This window comes from Bidens hawaiensis, unplaced genomic scaffold, assembly GCF_021521415.1.
Source record: "Bidens hawaiensis isolate Kalapana, Puna unplaced genomic scaffold, B.hawaiensis_p1.1 tig00035965_1, whole genome shotgun sequence".
In the NCBI taxonomy this organism is placed as follows: Eukaryota; Viridiplantae; Streptophyta; class Magnoliopsida; order Asterales; family Asteraceae; genus Bidens; species Bidens hawaiensis.
Window position 1 is genome coordinate 111299 of NW_027496273.1, and position 8562 is coordinate 119860.

Consider the following 8562-nt stretch of genomic DNA (forward strand, 5'->3'; position numbering starts at 1 on the left):
ATATCAGTCAATAGCAATATATCTCATTAAGTTTTCTTCTAGTATAAATCCTTAAGCGATCTTGTACTTCACATCAAACGAATACCTGCATATGCATTGAAAATAGAATGGTTTTGTCAACACAAGGTTGAGTGAGCAAGACACCAGTTCAAAGTATAAATAAAAATATGTATTTGCAACATGTCATATGAGAATAACAAAATAACCAAATGAGCAAGTATAATTGAGATGTCGAGAAGCACAAAGCTATAACGATTGGCGTATGATCATACTAGACAGAGATTATGTTGGACCTCTCCTAATGTGAAAGCATACAAAGCAAATAAGCACATAAACAAGTAAGATATAAGTTGTTAACACATAAGATAAAGTTGCAATTTTAAGTATAAGCATATATGAGATATACAATTTACGCATATGTCCCCAAAACGTGGGAAACGAGTAAAATAGGGGAATGTGGTACTCACCTCGATAGACGAACAAAGGTGATTGAGATAATAAGAAGGCGGGAAATCACACGTTGACAATAAAGCCTAAAAGGAACAAAGGGAAGTACATATATGCTAAGTAGATGAACTAGATAGATTCATGAAAGCTCGATAATTAAGTTAATACTATACCCATTTAATCATAGTTAATTTAATAATTATTAGTTTATTAAATTATATACATAAAGTATATTATAATATTTTATCATACATATAAAAATTAAATTCCTCTTTTAAAGTATTATTAGTTTGTTAAATTAAATTATTAAGATATTTTAACAAATAAAATACATCTTAAAACATTGTTAGTTTTATAAACATATTTATATATAAAGTTTCACTTATATATTAAAACATAAACATTAGTTTATATGTTATTATATATATGTATATGTACATATATGTTTACATAAACGTATATATATGGACAATAGATGCGTGAAAACAAGTGTTATAAAGTCGGTTTTTATTAAAATAGTTTTAATTAATTATTATTATTAATAACATGTTTAAATTGATTTAAAAGAAAACAAACAAAAAAAATGCTAAAAATCCGGGGTGGCAGGGGCTCGAACCCGCGACCTGCCCCTTGTTACTCAAAGGTTTAACCAGCTGGACTAACCAGCTATGCGCAAATAGATTAAGGAACCACTAATTAAAAACAGAAACAGATTCAATCATACTGTGATTATAAACCCTAACAATTTGATTGATCAAATCCGCTTATGTAAATCAAATTAGCCTTAGGGCTTATGATCCTCACTGTAACGCGATCATAACCATGTATAACAATTACTTTAACACGTTTTGATTGATAATGAACAAGATCTAACAGTTGTCGGCCAAAAATGCTTACGGACGAGCTAGTAAACAACAACGATAATATATTTGAAGATAGGGGTATAGTTAGCGATGACTGAGGGAAGGAGGGTGTGAGTTTAATTGCGATATTATGCTCGTTTATATAGAACTTAGATTTTAGGGTTACGGTTTGGATAATACGGGATAACGATGAACGATTTGAATATATTAAACACGTTTATAATGTTATTTAGGCCGTAAATATGATATTTAAGATAAACACGAGATCAACTACAACAAACAATCAACGATTCAAAGTTCAAATCAATAGATTAAGAAAATCGGGTATGAGAAGTGTATATGGATTCGGGTTTGGATCCAAGGGTACCCAGATTGGTGAAAATGGGTTATAACTATATTTACAGTTTAGACCCTAGAGTTTGAATATGGGCACAAAAGGAGATAAATCTTATGTTTTGGGCTAAATGTGTCAAAGTACTAAAGATATAATTATAAATAATTAAATATTAATATATTAATCGATTTAACTATATTTATTTAACAAAAATAACCCGAACATTAAACCGAGTCGGGTAAAAGTATAAGTTCGAAAAACCTGAGTTGTTACACCAGTCAATAGCATAATCATGCCAGACGGACTATTCCATGATTCTAGGGTTGAACATCTGAATATTCTGATGGATAATGGAGAACTTGAGAAAATCTACTCCAAATTTGACTTCAAAAAGTTCAATCTAGAGCAGTTGACTTTGATTGCTGCACTATATATATCTGATTATCAGGAAAGACACAGGTCTACCAGTGCACAACAATCTAAATTGCTGAGATATTTGAGGGAACAAGCAGAGTTGGATTTCTTTCTCTAAACATAAGGAAAAGATCATTTGAAGCAATATCAGAAAGTATAAAACCAAATGTTGCATGTTCATCAAGCAAACACTACTTTGTTGTCAAGGAATGTAGCAACATTAAATGGGAAATGGACATCCCAATCCCAAAAGTCAGACATGGCCGGCTATAAGGGAGGGTCGGGTGGTCGACGAACCCTGGCCCGACACCCCGATAGGCCCGGATTTAAAAAAAAATTATATATATATTTTTTATGAAAAGCAATATGTATATATAATGTTTAAACTTAATAACACAACCCCTAGCTTGGTTTAGTGGTAAAGGGGTATGACTTTTAATCAAAAGGTTGTGGGTACTAACCTCACTTGAGACATTTTAACCATATTTTTATAAAAATAAAAAATTTTTCACACAACCAAATCATAAGACTCAAAAAATTAAGGCATATTTAAAAATTAAATTGTTACCCAACAAGATACCCCTTTTTATTAAAGCCCAAAAAAATTTCGCCGTCGGCTCAAAATATTTTGACCGTTCTCGGAGCCGGGCCTGAAGTCAGAGTAAATGAACATATTGCCAACATTTCATGTGATGACAGAAGTGGAAAGTTCCTACTGAGGAATAGGGATGGAAATTTAAGCCACATAATCTCAAATGGCACTGACTTAGAGATTCTAGATGTGAAGGTGACGGGTGGTCCATGGGACAACCCTTAATTGATTTAAAGCCGTAATTATCATGTTTTGTATTGGTTTATTTGGTGGAATTAGATGTCTATGGTATTATTGATGAATTGTAGGTACAAAGGAGGTTTCGGAGCTATTAATACGTATAACGAAGAAACCTAAGGGACCGGAAGCGCGCAAGATGCCAAAAAATGTGAAAAAAAATGTGGTCAAAGTCCACGTGGCCCACGGTCCAAACCGTGAGCCACGGTTAAAATGTGCAAAAGACTACAGAAGCCACCGTACCGTGGCCTTTGAAGTCACCGTGAAGACCACCGTGACCCACAGTTCCACCGTGGGCCACGGTCCATTGTTTTTAAATTGCACCGTGTCCCACGGTGTGAACCGTGGGCCACGGTGCGGGTCGTAACTGCCATTTTCTTTCATTATTTTAATCGGTTTTTGGCTGTCTTTTGAGTTATCTTTGATTCTAAACACCTCTTGGACGATTTTGGGAGTGCAAGTACTTTATTTGGGCAATTGTAATCATTGAATTGGATTGGAGATTCATCTACATACATTGATTTATGCTATGATGAACCGAATTATGAGTGGCTAGTACTCTTTATGTTCTCTCCTGAATTGTAAGGTTTTCTAATCGAATAATTGTTAATTGTTTATGTTATTGGTGAGATAGTATTTTGATCATATGATTATTGTGCTATGGTGATTGTGTATTTGTTTGTAATTGTTAGTGTGGTATAAATTCGTGTTCTTGACTATCCGTTCTTGGTGCCATAGGCAATCGAGATTTAGTAGAAGAGAATTAGGGTTAGCTATACTATATTGATTATTGAGTGATAACCTTGCATTTTTTTTATAATCCAAGTACTTCGTCCTCTTTGATCACTTTCAAACTCAATTTCATGAATTATGTTTATGTAGTTCTTCACAAAAGTAAACATTAGCATTATCAATATTGAAAACCTTAAATCGGGAGAGAGCATTGTTTCTCTTATTGATTAAAACTCGTTTAATTGTTTTAGTTATTTTCGCTAATCACATCAACCAACCAAATCATTGAATTTATTTTCTGCACTTAGTTTAATATAGATTAATTACAAGGCTACTTAGCAACGCATTTTCCACAAACTCTCTGTGTTCGACACCCGCTTACCGCTATCTAACTAGTTGTAATCGGTTTATCTTTCAGTGAATCTTCGAATTCACGTCAAATTTTGGCGCCGTTGCCGGGGAGTAGTGCGCAACGTTTGTTAGTTTTAGTAGTTTTGTGTTATTTTCGGGTTTACGCTGGTTGTGTTAGTGTGCAGGTACCTACAGGTGTATGCATACTAGAAGATCTAACAGGTCATCACCGCTAGTTATTGATCCCGAGATTGACAAAACACTTCGAAGAAACCGAGTCTTACTTAGGGAGAATAAGTTTCTTGGTTCTCCAACAGCATCAAACAACATGGATTCACCAGTTTCCACTTCGGGTCAACCAGTCCCGACCACACCTCCACCAATCACTACTAATATACAAACAGCATCAAGTGAACTCCAACCACCACCCACAACTGAACCCATCAATGCTCAATTCACCTATGCAACATCATCCACATTGCCACCTATTACCAACCTTTTTCCTAACTTTGGTGCGTCATCATAATCTCAACAATATCAACAACCACCCTTTCAACAATCGCAATCAAACTACCAATACTAACCCCAACCTTTTATGCTACTTTCAAGAACACAAGGTGATGGGTACGGATATGGGTTTGACAATGAATTCGAGGGGTATGAAGTGGAAGGTTACTACACGGGAGGTGATGGAAGCCAAAGGGTAAATCCGGGAAATTTGGCCTATGGTCAATGGCAACATCCGGAATCGTTGCAAGGGTTTAATAGACAAACACCACCGGTTGTTCAACAACCACCTCAACAACCGGTAATTGTCCAACAAAACGTGCAACCACCACCGATTCAACAACAAGCTAAACAACAACCACCGGTTGCTGTGAATCAACAAGTTCCGCCACCAATTATTCAACAACCGCAAGGGCAACCTCAAGATCAACAATTTCTACCACAAATGCCCCAACCACAGTTTCAACAACAGTTTGCGCAGCCAAGGCCCGTTTATAGGCAAATGGGTCAACCAAGAGTACCAATGGGGGTACCAAGAAGGCATGTAAGAGAGATGGTTAGGGGGATTGAAGCCCATTTCCGACCCATAATTACTAATAATCCGTCTCCGGTGGTTATCCCTCTTAATAATCAAGGGAGGACATTTGAAGTAAGGACCAATTCCCTTCAAAGACTTCCGAAGTATAAAGGTCTAGCAACGGAGGAACCTTACTTCCACTTGGAGGCATATGACTCCATTTGCAACACAATTGGGGGTCAAGGATTTACATCGGATGAAGTGAAGTTGGTTCTATTTCAGTTTTCATTGGAAGACAAGACAAAGAGATGGTTTTACACTTTGCCTTCCGCATCTGTTTATACTTGGGCCGAAATGCAACAAAGATTTTTAGAAGAATTTTACACGGCCCAAAAGACCAATGATGCGAGAAGAAGTTTGAGAACCTTCCAACAACAATCGGGGGAAATGTTTCATGAAGCATTCGAGAGGTTTAACATGATGATTAAAAATTGTCCTCATCATGGTATTGCTTTATGGGAGTTGTTGAATGCATTTCATGAGGGTTTGAGCATAGAGGGATGAACGGGATTTGCGGTCGATCACTAATGGTACATTTGGTACAAACTATGAACAAGACAATTGGGCGTATGTGGAACAAATGGCTGTTACTTTAAAGAGAAAGGCCCAAACCGGTAGAAGAGCGAGACCGGCAACTGGTAGACCGCAAGTGCAAGCTGTGGAAGAAGGAAATGTACAAACCACTAATCAAGTCATCAATGTTTGTACAAATTGTAACGAGTTGGGTCATGCAACGGAGGTATGTACGGTAGGTCAAGCGCCGGTGGAAGAGGTAAATGCACTCCAAGGGGGAGATGGTAGGAATTACAACATGAACTCCAACACCTACCACCCCGGGTTAAGAAATCCCCCAAATTTTCGTTATGGAAATCCGGCCACTCAATCTAACCCGAATTTTCAAGGAAATCAAAGCAATTATGTCCCTCGCCAACAGTAAAATAATCAAGGGAATTATCATGGCGGGAATAATTAAGGATTTCAAGGTCAAGGGGGTGGCGGTAAAAGTGGGTCAACGGGTCAAAGTTCATTGAGTGGTAATGAGGTTATGGACATGTTGAAGTTGATGCAACAAGACATGCAACGAAGAAATCAACTGGATGAGGCGCGAATGCAAAAGGATGAAGTAAGAGATAAGGCCATTCAATCTTTGACTACAAAAATGGGTCAACTCGCAACTGAAGTGTCCGAGTTGAAGAAAAATAAAGGTCAATTGCCAAGCGACACAAAGGTAAATCCTTCTCATAACTCTTCTTGTAATGTTCCTATTAATCACGTTAGTGTTTTAAGAAGTGGTAAAGAATATAAAAAAAATTTATCACCGGGTGTGGTTGATGGGGAAGTTGAGGATATTACGGGTAACGAAAGTGATGATGAAATAGTAACAAATAAACCCACTAAACATGTCACTTTTGAAAAACCGTTACAAAATCCGGGTCAAACTTCAAATTTAAACGATAAAAATAAGGAAGTAGAACCAAAAGTGGTTCCATTTCCTTCGGCTTTACTTGACCCGGGTAGGAAAAATATCATTTCTAGAAGGGGTCCTCAAAAAGAAGAGATGTGGGAAGTATTTAAACAAGTAAAGGTCAATTTACCTTTACTTAAAGCAATTAAGCAAATACCCGCATATGCAAAGTTTTTGAAAGAATTATGCACTCAAAAGAGGCAACAAAAAGTGCCTCTATGAGTGGATTTAACTGAGCGGGTAAGTGCAGTTTTAAAAGGAGACCTTCCTCCTAAGCTTCAAGATCCGGGAACGCCTTTAATTAACATTCAAGTAGGCGATTTTCAAATGTTTAAGGCGTTACTAGATCTTGGGGTCGGAGTAAGTATTCTTCCGGGGGGTTTATATGACCAATATGATTTTGGTCCTTTAAAGTGAGTTGAGACAATGGTTGTGTTAGCCGATTTGTCCCATAAACTTCCCCGAGGAATTGTGCGGGATGTGATAGTAAAAGTTGAAGAATTTTACTATCCTGTTGACTTTTTGGTCTTAGACTACTCATCGGTTGATTCGACCCAACAACAAAATGTTATTTTGGGTCGACCGTTTTTAAACACCGCTCATGCTATTATTGACTGTCGATCAGGAACGGTTGATATGGCTTTTGTAAATAAAAAAATGAGATTAAATGTTTTCACTAACGGATCTAATGCTTTATGTGGTGATGAGTGTTTCATGGCAGATATTGTTGACACGTGTGAAACGCACGATTATGAGGACGATGCTTTGGAAGTATGTGTTTGTGATTTTTCTGAACAGGTACATCTTTGTGCATTGAGGATGGAAGAGAAAAATCAAGACGTGTTGGCGGTTAAAGAAGGACGACCACCATGGACTCATCAAATTGAAAGTCTACCAGCTCTGATTGATTCGGGTACAAAACCATCATTGGAAAGTCCACCAAAGTTGGAATTGAAGGATTTACCGAGCCACTTGAAGTATGCGTTTTTGGGGGATAATGACACATTACCGGTCATTATTGCATCTAATTTGGAAGAGGCCCAAGAACAAGAATTGTTGAAGGTGTTGAAGGCGAACAAGGCTGCCATAGGTTGGACAATTGCCGATTTAAAAGGCATCAGTCCATCTATAGTTATGCACAAAATCATCACCGACGAGGAGGCAAAACCAACCCGAGAGACTCAAAGAAGGTTGAATCCCAATTTGAGAGAAGTTGTGAAGAAAGAGGTAATCAAGTGGTTGGATGCGGGAATAATCTATCCCATCTCGGATAGCACATGGGTAAGTCCTACACAGGTGGTACCGAAAAAAGCAGGTATACAGGTAATTAAAGATGAAAGCGGTGAACAAATAGCTACCCGACCGGTCACCGGGTGGCGAGTTTGGATTGATTATCGTAAATTAAATGCCGCTACGTCTAAAAATCATTTTCCGTTACCATTTATTGACCAAACTATTGAAAAATTATCGGGTCAAAAGTATTACTGTTTTTTGGATGGGTACTCGGGTTATAACCAAATTGATATTCACCCGGATGACCAACACAAGACCACTTTCACCTGTCCGTATGGCACTTTTGCTTTTCGGCGAATGCCATTCGGTTTGTGTAATGCCCCTGCCACATTCCAACGTTGTATGATGAGTATTTTTTCGGATATGGTCGGGGAGTCACTCGAGGTATTTATGGATGACTTTTCCATTTTTGGCCCAACTTATGAAAATTGTCTCAATGAATTAGAAAAAGTTTTAAAAAGGTGTGTTGAGACAAATTTAGTTCTAAGTTGGGAGAAAAGTCACTTCATGGTGCAAGAGGGTATCGTGTTGGGTCATGTGATATCGGAAAGGGGAATGGAAGTGGATAAGGCAAAGGTTCGGGTAATATCATCTTTACCTCCACCTAAAAACATTGGGGTAAGGTCATTTTTGGGGCATGCGGGTTTTTATAGAAGATTTATTAAAGGCTTTAGTGTTATCACAAAACTTTTATGTAATTTATTACTAAAAGATGTTCCTTTTGATTTTACTAATGAATGTTTGCAAACG